Genomic DNA, 12,101 nt, shown 5'->3' with positions numbered 1-12,101 from the left:
CTCAAAATATTGTTAACCAGGAGACAAAATAAATATTTAGTGATCTACGACTGTGCATATGACTTTACGCTGTGTTGTAACTAGGGCAAACTTTTTAAAAAGAAATATAACAAATTCAATTCCAAAATATTACTGAGGCGTCCTTGTGTCCCAAGAGAGTGCTATTTCTAAATGCATTCAGGGTGGTCATCTGACTGGAGTGGCCGAAATTGCACAAATATTTCTGGAGAACCTATTTTTCCATTTTCATATTATTTAAGCAAGTTTTCTGCATCTCTACTCTAGCTGCTTTCTCTCCTAACAAGTATGATTATGGCATATTAAAAGGTTATTGAATCTGGAGATGAAGTGATCACTCTATTGATGTGCTTTGATTTTAAATTCTTTCACTATTTGGTTTCCAGTTGAGTATCACTGCTCCATTAGGTGGTATAGGATTTGCACATTAATGGGTACCTGCAAACAGAATTCAGGAAATCATCTGTGTTAAAGATGATGACCACCTCAAACACAAAATTGAAATTTAAAAAGTGTAAGCAAGTGGTAGTAATTTCCATCATTGAAGTTTAGTTCATTTGCCTTCAGGGTGGACAGTTCAAATTGATCCTAATCCACCAGGAAAGATAGTAAACAAAAGACGTCAATTTTGGAAATAGACATTCATTCCTGTGCTTTGACTGATTGTTTTTGGAAAATGGCATACAGAATTGGGTCAGAGAAAACCTTAAATCTATTTCAGGCACAAACTTAAGCCCATGAAAGTCCATGAGGAGCTGGGGGAGATATTCCAAAAGGTCACAAGAAATCTAGTCTGAAGACTCAAACTCTTATTCTTGGCTTAGAAGTATCTTACGCTCTTTCACTTATGTCCAAAAGTGAACCAAAGTAAAAAAACTATCCTCATACACGTATAGTATCGTGCACAAGACAATTGAAATCTTTAGCTTTTATAGCCTTACATTGTATATCTAAATAAGAGGAGTTAATGATAAAGTATAATAAGATACCATAAAATGGAGCCCCAAAGCCCAAAAGGAAGTATATAGATATATGTGAAAAGCCTATCAAATAAAGGCCGTTTTTTTGCTACTCTGTTGAAGACATATTTTAAAACCTAAATGAAACACTGAAAATCAATAGTATCAAAGATAATATACTTTCATCTGATCCACTGAATGACCCATGAGTTCCTAGCTTTTTAGTACTTTATAAAAGGCAGATCAATATTTAGACACAGAAAAGACTGTGAAAATTGTCAAATTCATCTAAGCAATCTATTTTGGGGTAAGTTTTAGTTACCATGATAGTAAAGACAACAGATTTTTAAAAGGAATTTTAAATACATATTAAACATATTTAAGGGGCACATGGGTGGCTCAATCGGGTTAAGTGGCTGCCTTTGCCTCAGGTCATGATCTCATGGGTCCGGGGATCGAGTCCTGAGTTGGGCTCCTTACTCAGTGGGGAGTCTGCTTCTCCCTCTGCCTCTCCTGTCTGCTGTCTCTCTCTCTCTCTCAAATAAGTAAATAAAATCTTAAAAAAGAAAAGAAAAGATATTCAAGACTTCATGCAAATGTGTTTCAATTGCTGTACTCCAAGAAAAGTTTATGACCTATTGATAAGAAGAAAGATGAAATGAATAGAAGAAAGAAGAGGAAAGAAGGGAAAAAAGTTGACTGGTTATTTCTTCAAAGTGTTGTGTCTGATTTTAAACCTCTATCTCTCCTTGCTCTTTCTAGGCCTGGTATTTTTCTCAGGATTTATATCAGAATATCAAGTGGCACTGATATTTCGTATTTAGAAGCATAATTCTGTGACATGTTAAAAAGATTCTAATACATTGCTAAAATGATCTGTACCCACTATTAAATCTTGCCAGCAATTAAAGTCCAGAAATAAAGTAAAACTAAACTAAAAATACTCCTTGTCTGAAATTTTATTCACTTTAGAACTAACTCTTCTCTTGGCCTTAAAATGAAATGCTACAGCCCATAAATTCCACAATGTATCAATATCTTTTGGGGGGCCAAGAAGCTCGTGGGTTGGACAAAGTCTTGCACAAATCTGTGCAAAATTCATAAATCTTATACATGTGATGTCAAAATGTTCTTTTTTAAAGCTTCAGAATGAAGTTAAACTGTAAGTGCTTACAATATTAGTGTTCCATTTTTGGATTAAAAACACACACAGACACGCGATTTTTCCCTGTGGAATATTATCTAACCCATTTATAACTTAAAGCATGTAATGGAAGAAAATCAAGTGATAAAATTTTTAGCTAAATTGACTTTCCTTTGGAAGTTTCCCTTGTAACCGATCTCATTTTGTAGCTTATCTATTTTTCCCCTTAGCTCTTTTAAATTTCTACATCTATGATCATGACCTTGACTTCATTCAGAGTTTCTTCTGGTGTTACTATTTTTTCGATGCTTGCCAATCTGTCAAAATTATTCAGGTATTAAGGGTCCCTCGGGACTATTATACAAGCTATACCTAATCCCCAATATGTGTCACTGTGGCAATACATTCATAATTCACATTATGATATCTCCATAGGAAGGATTTGGGTAAGTACTGTGAAAAAATATTAAAATGAGTGCACAAAACACAGCTAAGTGCATTATGTATGGTGGGAACAATATCTGGCAGGGACAGCTGGCCCAGCTTCTCTTTTTGTAGCCTGTGCTCCGACAGGGCAGCTGTGAAATTTCATTCAGGGAAACATATAAAACATTATGGACTAAAACAGTTTAGTGGATGACAATCCTTTTTTAACAATAATCCGTTACCTTTTATGTTAGAAAAATGAAGCTAAATAAAATTTCTGTGAAATCATATTTTTTAAAAAAGTGCTTGATTCCATCAGAATGAGGGATTTTGGACAGCAGTTACCACCCAACTGCTTCTAGCTTTATTATATGATTAGTGCTTTAATGTAGGCATATGCATGAGCATCTAAAAAGAGGGGATTTACAGTGTTTATAATTGCCCTAAGACCCCAAGTAAGTCTTTGAAATAATCCATTATCATTTTTCACTTCTTATGTGTATGTATTACTTTTTTTTTAAAGATTTATTTATTTGAATGAGAGAGAGAGAGGGAGGGAAGAGGGAGAGCAGGGGGTGGGGCAGAGGGAAAGGGAAAGAGAGAATCTGGAGCAGACTCCTCTCTGAGCATGGAGCTCGGTTTGAGGCTCCATTGCATAACCCTGAGATCATGACCTGAGCTGAAATCAAGAGTTGGACACTTAAGTGACTGAGACATGGAGGCACCCTTTATATGTACTACTTTTTTTTTAAAAAAAATATTTTATTTATTTATTCATGAGAGAGAGAGAGAGAGAGAGAGAGAGAGAGAGAGAGAGAGAGACACAGGCAGAGGGAGAAGCAGGCCCCATGCAGAGAGCTTGATGTGGGACTTGATCCCGGGTCTCCAGGGTCAGGCCCTGGACTGAAGGCGGCACTAAACTGCTGAGCCACCGGGGCTGCCCTGTACTACTTTTTAAAAATAGTCTACATATGCATCTAATATTTTCAACAACCAAGATCTTTATAAGACCTTTTAAACTTTTCTTAATATCAGCTTTCTATGCCAAGTTGTCTTTGTGTAGAGTTGTCTTCATCTAAAAATGTAATTAAAAATTATTTTTGAAAAATAAAATGTGTCTCTACTTCTACAAAATAATTCAAAGAAAAGGGATCTTAGCCCCTAATCATCCACCAAATATTAAACTAAAGCGTTTCATAGAAATAATTTCTCTTTTAATTTCATGCCAAGCCTTTGCAAAGGTTAAGAAATCCAGGTTTTAAAGTATAGAAAAAATTTAGAGTTTTCTTAATGAATATATTCACAGTGAATACAAAATACCCAAAATAAGGTTGACAAAAGTACTTTTAAGATTGGGGGTACAGGGACGCCTGGGTGGCTCAGTGGTGGAGTGTCTGCCTTTGGCCTAGGGCATGATCCTGGAGTCCTGGGATCAAGTCCTGCATCAGGCTCCCTACATGGAGCCTTCTTCTCTCTCTGCCTGTGTCTCTGTCTCTCTCTCTCTGTGTCTCTCATGAATAAATAAAATCTTAAAACAAAAAAGATTGGTGAGTACAGAACAGAGTGACTCCTCTTACCACCTAATCCCATCCATTCCAGAAGGAAGTCACTTATGTTGACAGGTCATTTATGCACAAACCAATAGGTATCATAATGAATGTTTACTTCCCTCCAAATCTATCAGGTTTTCTCAACATGAAGGAAGAACCCTTTTCCCCTTGCTCCTGTCAGTGTAGAAAGGCAAATGTGTGTCCAAATCACTCAGCTAACATAGACCCTTAGTATTTCCATGCCTCTTAATCATGGCTGCGCTGCTAGGTCAAGACCAGGACTTTTTGAGATTATTCAGGGAAATTGGATCCATTCTCTCACTGAAGCTGAAGTGCATGAATCCAAACGCATCTCATTAGCAGCTTTTCCAGTGGCAAGAGCAAGCTCTATCTCACAAGGACCTTGCACTGTGTACCCACCATTAGGAAAACAGGCCACCATGGCCCATTAACTGTCTTCCTCCAGACCACAGCAGAAGCTGGGACATGGGACATGCAAGATATAACTTGCAGCCATTATTTGAAAAATAAGAAGCCCAGCTGTTGAGGTGCAGTCAACAATCTAAACAAAATCAGTCTTTCAGTGATTATCCATAAGCAACTTCTTTTGAAAAGTGCTGAATATTAAATCAATATTATTAAATCAATCCCAAATTCTTTGACGTCTGAATTTTGGGTTTCCTAAGAAAGCATGACTTAATTTAGTTGCTAAAGTTATCATTCTGGCCTGTGTGTATGCCTTAGAATTAAAACCTTAGCCCTTCGTATTCTTAACAACCATACAAACCTTTTGTTGTTTGTTGAGGTTTGATATATACAGTCCTCTGGCAGGGTAAATGGGCAGGACTACATGTATGTTTAGGGCATCTTACAGAGACAGAATCAGAAACTGGAAAAAAAATTGGGTTGGGTCTGGAATTTCATTTTATTTTATTATTATTTTTTAAGATTTTTTAAAATTTATTCATAAGAGACACACAGAGAAGGCCAGAGACATAGGCAGAGGGAGAAGCAGGCTCCATGCAAGGAGCCCAATGTGGGACTCGATCCCGGGACCGCAGGATCATGTCCCTGGAATTTCATTTTAAATTATGCTGCCAGATCTAAAAAAAAAAAAAAGTGCCCACATTTCAAAGGTAGAAAGAAAAAATTAAAACCATTGAGAGCCAGTTTTGCAGAATATTTATATTTCACTGCTTGGCATTGATATGGGCAAAACTTAGTTCAGCTAGTCCCCCTAGCAGGGGCAGAATCAGGTAGCCTGCTTAAGAAGAAAGATACTATGAAATTGTGTTTATCATAACTGCCTGCCCCTAAGGTCCTGGAATATCATGTTTCCCAAGATATCAAGTTCCACATGTTGAATATGGGATAGAACATGGCCAGTCCAGGAGGTGAGCACTAGTCTCATCCTAATCTTTTCCACCAAATAAGCCTTGTAAAATGGCCCCACAAAGTGGTTTGTGGCACTCTGACACGTTTGACAGTTGCAAGGGCCTTGGTCTCAAAGTGTCTGGGGGTACAAGGGTCCCAGTGCTCACTCTGACATTGATGTGGTAGTTGGAGAACTTTAACAGAGGAAGAATGACAGACAAATGGCTACACAGCTGACTATAACATTTGAAGCAATCTTCCCTGCAGGACAGGATGGCATTGAGGGGGCACATCATATGCTCTGACACCAGATCATTTGGTGGTAAAGCCCAGTTGCATTCCTTACAAACCATAGGACCCTAAACAGATTACATAAATCCCAGTGCTTCCTGCCTCAGGAGTAAAATGGGATTACAATAGTACGTTCTTCATAGGGTGCGGTAAAGATTAAATGAGATGACATACAAAACCCTTAGAAAAGTGCCTGGCATCCAGAAACAGCCCAGTCATTGCTAGATAATTTTATCACTATTAGCAACTACATGGGAAGGTTCTAAGAATAATTTAAAGCAAAACATGAATCAAATAATCAGATGTGTTGAATTTTATGTCTACTAATTAGAGAAGCTGGTTCACTAAGGTTAAGCCTTTTTCCTTTCTAAATTTAGTTGAGAATTTCAAGAAGCTTGGAAGATTCATGAGATCTTTCAAAAAATTGTTATCTAGTTTATGAGAAACACATTAAAATTTCTCTCTTTTAAAGGAGATAAAATTGCAGCTTTGGAAAGCACAGATCTTAAGTGTACAATAGAACAAAATTTAATAATTTTCATGTCCCCAGAAAGTTTCCTTTCTCCCTTTCCAGTCAATTCTAACCACAGCCCACCTCATGATGGCCAACCACTATGCTGATTTCTATTGTAGTAGATTAATTTCACCTGTATTGATTTCATACAAACTGAATCATGTACTGTATGTACTCTGTAGTGATTGGCTCTTTTTGCCTAACATGATGTTTTCCAGAAGTATCTGTGTCATTGCATGTATCACTAGTTTGTTCTTTATTTCTGCTGAATAGTAGTCCACTGTACGGATATACTCAATTTGTTTATTTTTCTATTGCCAAACATCTGGACTATTTTCAGTTATTGGCAATTATGAATAAAGTTGTATGAATATTCTTGTAAATGCTTTTATGGATATGTTTTTTCTTGGATAAATACATGGAAGTGGAATTTCTGGATCAAAAGGAAGATACATGTTTAGCTTTATAGAATTGTTAGTTTTCCAAAGTGATTTTACTATAGCATACTCTGATTAGCAATGTAAAAGACTTGTGGTGCACCATATCCTCATCAGTATTAGCGTTCTGTCTTTTTGGGTGTTAAACATTGTCATGTGTGTAACATAACTCACTGAGGCTCTTGCTTTCTTAAAAGTCAGTCTGATAATCTATGCTTTTAATTGGAATGATTATTCTCTTTACATTTAGTGTAATTATTGGTACAGCTGGATTTGATCTACTTTTCTATTTTAATTCTCTCCATTTTCCCTCCTCTCTTGCCTTCTTCTGCCTAAACAAATATTTCTTAGAATTTCATTTAAATTTAGCACTACATTTTTTGTACTTTTTCTTTAGTGGTTGCTGAACTCATGTTCACATGTGTTAAAGTCACTTATGGTTGAAATTTAATCAAACAAGTTTTTAATTCATTACTGTAACAAATAATAACATTTGGTCACAGAAACTTACAGCACTATTATGCTTCAATGTTAAATAAGGACTCCTGCCTTCACTACCCATGATACAGGTAAAATCTTGCACGGTATTACTTGAGCATGCAGAAAATAACTAAGGTGAACATTAGTCTTAATGGAAAAGCAAGTCATTGAAAACCCACCTGTTGAAAAGGATTAAATTTACCATCGAATGAATTAAACTACTTTCTTTAATCATTATATCTTTTTAAAAATAGTATATCTTTCCTCCCTTCCTTCCTTCCGTCTTCAACTAGATCAGCATATTACATGAGATATAAGCCTTGGCAATTGAAGCACACATGAAAAAATTTAGTATTTAAGCACACATGAAAAAATTAGTATTTAAGAATGTTTGCCAAGGTCAGTGGGCTCCAAATATACTTAGGCAGGCCCTTTACACTTATTAATAGAAGCCTCTTTTTTCATTACCCTTGGAAATGTTTTATGGGTTCTTTCAACTCCTAGGTACCATACTCTGACCTCTCACACTTACGTTCCCTATATTACTTTGTCTCCTTCTACACTGAGAAAGAAGAAAGCTCAAATGAATTTCTCTCAACTTCTCCCTCCCACCTAACTCCTCTCATCCATGCTGACTGACCACTCCCTACTTGCAGACATATCAAAACACTCTTGGCCATCTTTCAGCTCTTTTCTTTTTCTTCTTTCTACTCAATATCTGTAACCTGTAAATAGGCTCCTAAAATAAAACGACACCATAAACAACAGAAGTCTCTAATTTCCTTTTCACTGAACTTCTTGAAAAAGTAGCCTGCCTTTGTTGAGTTCAATTTCCCTATTGCCCATGAACTTCTCAAATTCTATCTAGGGATTGTGTAACTGTGCATTGTAGAACTGTCCAACAAATGCTAATATATTACCTAAACTAATGGTCATTCTTCTGTTCTTTTTTCTTCTTTCTTTCTTTCTTTCTTTCTTTCTTTCTTTCTTTCTTTCTTTCCTTCTCTTGGCCTGTCTAGAGCATTGCACTGTTCACTACTTCCTCCTGAAATTTTCTTCCCTTTGGTTTTTGTGATAACAGACTCTACTGATTTTCTTGCTATCTCTCTTTGCCATTTTCTAAACAAAACCTTGCATACTCCATTTAGTTCTGTGCTCTTTTCATTTTTATACCATCATTCTGTGATCTCATTCACTCTCGTAACTTCAACTGTCATTTCTATGCTGCTGATGCCTAAATTTATATCTTTTGCTTGTATTTCTCAAGTGAATTTCAGACTCGCATAGAAAAATGCCCACTGGACATCTTCATTTGGATGTTCCACAAATACTTCAATGTCAGTAAGTTCAAATTAAATTCACTGCCTCCATCCAAAACCTCTTCTGGTACTCTTCTGGTACCCCTATTAAACAGTAACATCATCCATCCATATGACTAAGTGCAAGGCCTGGGAGCCATCTTGGTTGCTTTCTATCACATAAATCACACATCCAATCAGATATTAGTTATGTAGCTTCACTTCATTATAAAGTGCTTCCCATGTCCAGTTTCTCTTCTTTATTCCTACTATCAACCATTACTCTGGCCTTTCAGTATTTCTTTTATGGATTACTAGTACAATCTCCTAAGTGGTTTCCTGGCCTCAGGCTTACTCCTTTCCCCTCTGTTCCCCACAATCCCTCAAGAATGACCTATTAAACATGTAAAACTTTTCATGGCACTCTCCTGTCTAAATGTTGTCAATGGTTCCCAATATTTCTGGATAAAATTTAGATTCTCTTGCCTGGCATAAAAGGCTATGAGTGCTAAAGCCCCTACTTATCTCTCAATCTCACCATCCTTTACCATCTGTGTACATCTTTACCCTAGCCAAATAAGATGTGGTGACTCTTTAGTTACTCAAAAAGATCTTGATGTCTCATGCTACTGAACTTCTGTCTTTGCTGATCCCTCTGCTGAAGTGTCATTTTTCTGTCCCTTTTCTACACAAATCCTATGTATACTTCAAAACTTGGATCAAGTATCTCTCCTGAGAATCTTTCTGATTATTTTAGCTTTCTTTAAATGACTTTTCTCTGCCTTCACAGCTTTCCCTGAGTCTATTGTACTTTCTCACCACATTTAATTATTGGTTTATTTCTTTATGTCATCCCACTAGTACACTTGCTTCTTTATGGCAAGTACCAGTCTTTTTTTACCTTTGTATCTCCATCATTTACCAATTGGCCAGGCACACAGTATTTAAGAAATGTTTCCCGAATAAATGACATCAAGTCTAATCATATCAACATAAGAGTTAATTTTCTAGTGACATATATATTAGCAGCACAAGGCAATTAACTATGATCATCACTAGATAAGTCATACTAAAAAATTTGTAATAACTTTTTACACATTTGCCCCAGGAAGGGTAACAAGAAATATTGGGTAACACAAAAACTGCTCTTGAGGCCTCTCATAAATCACAGGTTCCAAAATATAATGGTATATGGGAGCTTCTTTCTTCTAACAAGAGATCCCCAAGGCTAGGTTTCTGACAAAAAGAGGGTAGATAGAAAATTATATAGGAGATGAGCACAGAAAAGAAGGTATGTATCAATCAGAGAAAGATATAGAATAAAACATTTTGTCAATGGCAAATGGAAAGTGTATTTGGAGGTACCTCTTTAAAACCATGTATCCATGTGTCTTCTAAGAGGTTCTGCTATATCATTTTGTTTTATGTCCTATCCTCAGCACAAACTCTTTATTTTTTTTATTTTTTTAGCACAAACTCTTTAAATTCTATCTACAAATCAACATAAAAAGGAAAAATTATATTCCAAAGTGATTTTCTTTTTCTTTTCCTATGCTGGAAAATGATTTTTAAACTATTAGATTGAACCATGAAATTGCAATTTTTGTAGGTCAAAATGGTAAAAAAACAAAACAACAACAAAAAACAACAAAAAGCAATTTCACATGGTTCAGCAAAATATAGAAAGCGTAATTATCTTTACTAAAATAATTTTGCAACAGCTAAAGTGGACTAATTTTTTATTAATGATATAACAGACATAATGCTTTAGGGTCCCCTATCATTGCTGAGCAAGATGCATTCTCTACATGGAGACAGAGATAATTTGTTGTCATCAATTAAAATGTTTTATGGGAGTCATGAGATATAGGTGAGTACCAATGGGTAGATTCAGAGTAAGATATGTCACTCTTACTTTGGGGACTCTGGCACAAAGAAATAAAGAATTCACTTAATTCCTGATACTCAGAGTGTGGTCTGTGAACTGGTGGTGTCTGCATAATCTGAGAGCTTTTAGAAATGCAATGTCAAGGTTTGGGTTCTATCCTAAAACTACTATAGCAGAAAACACATTTTACTAGACTCCCTCTTCACCCAGTGATTCTGATGCTCCTTAATATTTATGAAGCATTGAATCAAAACACTTGTTCACAGGTCAACTTTACATGGGATCACCTGCAGGGTTAAAAAATATTGATGCCTGAATCCCCGCTCCAGAGGTTCAAATTTAATTGGTGTAAAGAACAGTCTGACCACTGGGGTTTTTATAAACTGGAATAATAAAATTAGATGAGAATAACCAGGTCATTCTAATGTACAAAAAAAGTTGGGATCCACTACTTTGGATTCAATTTTAGGAAAGAAACTCTTAATCCCAGGGGATATTCAAAATCATATTCTGCAGTATTAGACATTTTCACTATTATGGCACACATATACTTAGAATAGACTTAGTGCTACCATGAAAAGTAGCCAAACAAAGCAAAATATAAAAACCAAATGTCAAGATACTTTACAGTTTTTAGAAACAGAACGTGATAGATATTCAATAGCCCGTCAAAAGGAAATAACAGTTTCTCTTTCTTTACAAGACTATGATCTATGTGAAAGAAGTAGATGAAAAAAATAGCAAGGGAAGGTGGGGGAAAATGAAAGATATGTTACTTTGATGATTTATGTATTAAAGTCAAAAAACAATTCGACTGAATGATAAATGAAACACTAGACACTTGATCTGTCACTACGGACTAGGTAATAAAAATATAACCTTAGATGTATTCTAGTGAAAAAGTCAGAACAACGTTCTAACATTTTATCTTTGGATGAAAAGTCTTGGGATATGTTCAGAAACAAGAAACTAAACACAACAGAATCAGAATTTAGACCAGCCATTTCATAGTAGCTTATTCAAGTATATCTGTATTTCCTCCTGGATATCAACCACTTTGCAGATTTATATCTCAGAATTAACTCGATCATGTTCTGCACACTGCTTAATGTAGCTATTCCAGCATCTCTTTGATGGGAACACCACCTTCTGAGTCAAGAATGCAGCCTTTCAGAAACCAGGTGGAGCAAAAATCATAGCAATATGAATAAATGACAAGCACAGTGCCATCTGCATAATACATTAATGCTCTCTGGAATGCTGTTACATTTATTTTTTATTTTTTTATTATTATTATTTTTTTTTAGAGAGGGGAAAGAGTGAAAGAGGGGCAGGGGGAAAGGGAGAGAGAGAATCCTTATGCAGGCTTCATGCCCAGCAGACAGCCTGACTTGGAGCTCAATCTCATAACCCAGAGAGCTCATGACTGGAGCTAACATCAAAAGTTGAATGCTCAACTGACTGAGCCACCCAGGCACCCCTCAGTCAACACATTTTAAATAATAAAATCAAATCAGAAGATTTTAGAGCTTAAAATAATTTTAACACCTGCAGTGTAGCAGAATGGTACAATTCAATTTGCCCAACTGAGTTGAATCTGGTTGAAGATTTTACTTCTTAATTAAAGGACCCTGCCATTGATCCAACTTGCAAACTTCTTTTCAGCTGTAGATATAATTTTATCCGGCTAGCATCTTGAAGACATTTACATTTCTATTTAGG

The 12,101-nt window shown here is 36.0% G+C and overlaps 1 protein-coding gene across 3 annotated transcripts in view; it reads right to left on the bottom strand.

The window, feature by feature from the left end:
• PLXDC2 (plexin domain containing 2) overlaps positions 1-12,101 on the bottom strand; it is a 455,724-nt gene that overhangs the window by 49,767 nt on the left and 393,856 nt on the right. The gene's annotated exons all lie outside the window — the stretch shown is intronic.

Source organism: Vulpes vulpes, chromosome 2, assembly GCF_048418805.1.
Source record: "Vulpes vulpes isolate BD-2025 chromosome 2, VulVul3, whole genome shotgun sequence".
Lineage (NCBI taxonomy): Eukaryota > Metazoa > Chordata > Mammalia > Carnivora > Canidae > Vulpes > Vulpes vulpes.
This window is presented reverse-complemented; position numbering and strand designations above follow the sequence as displayed.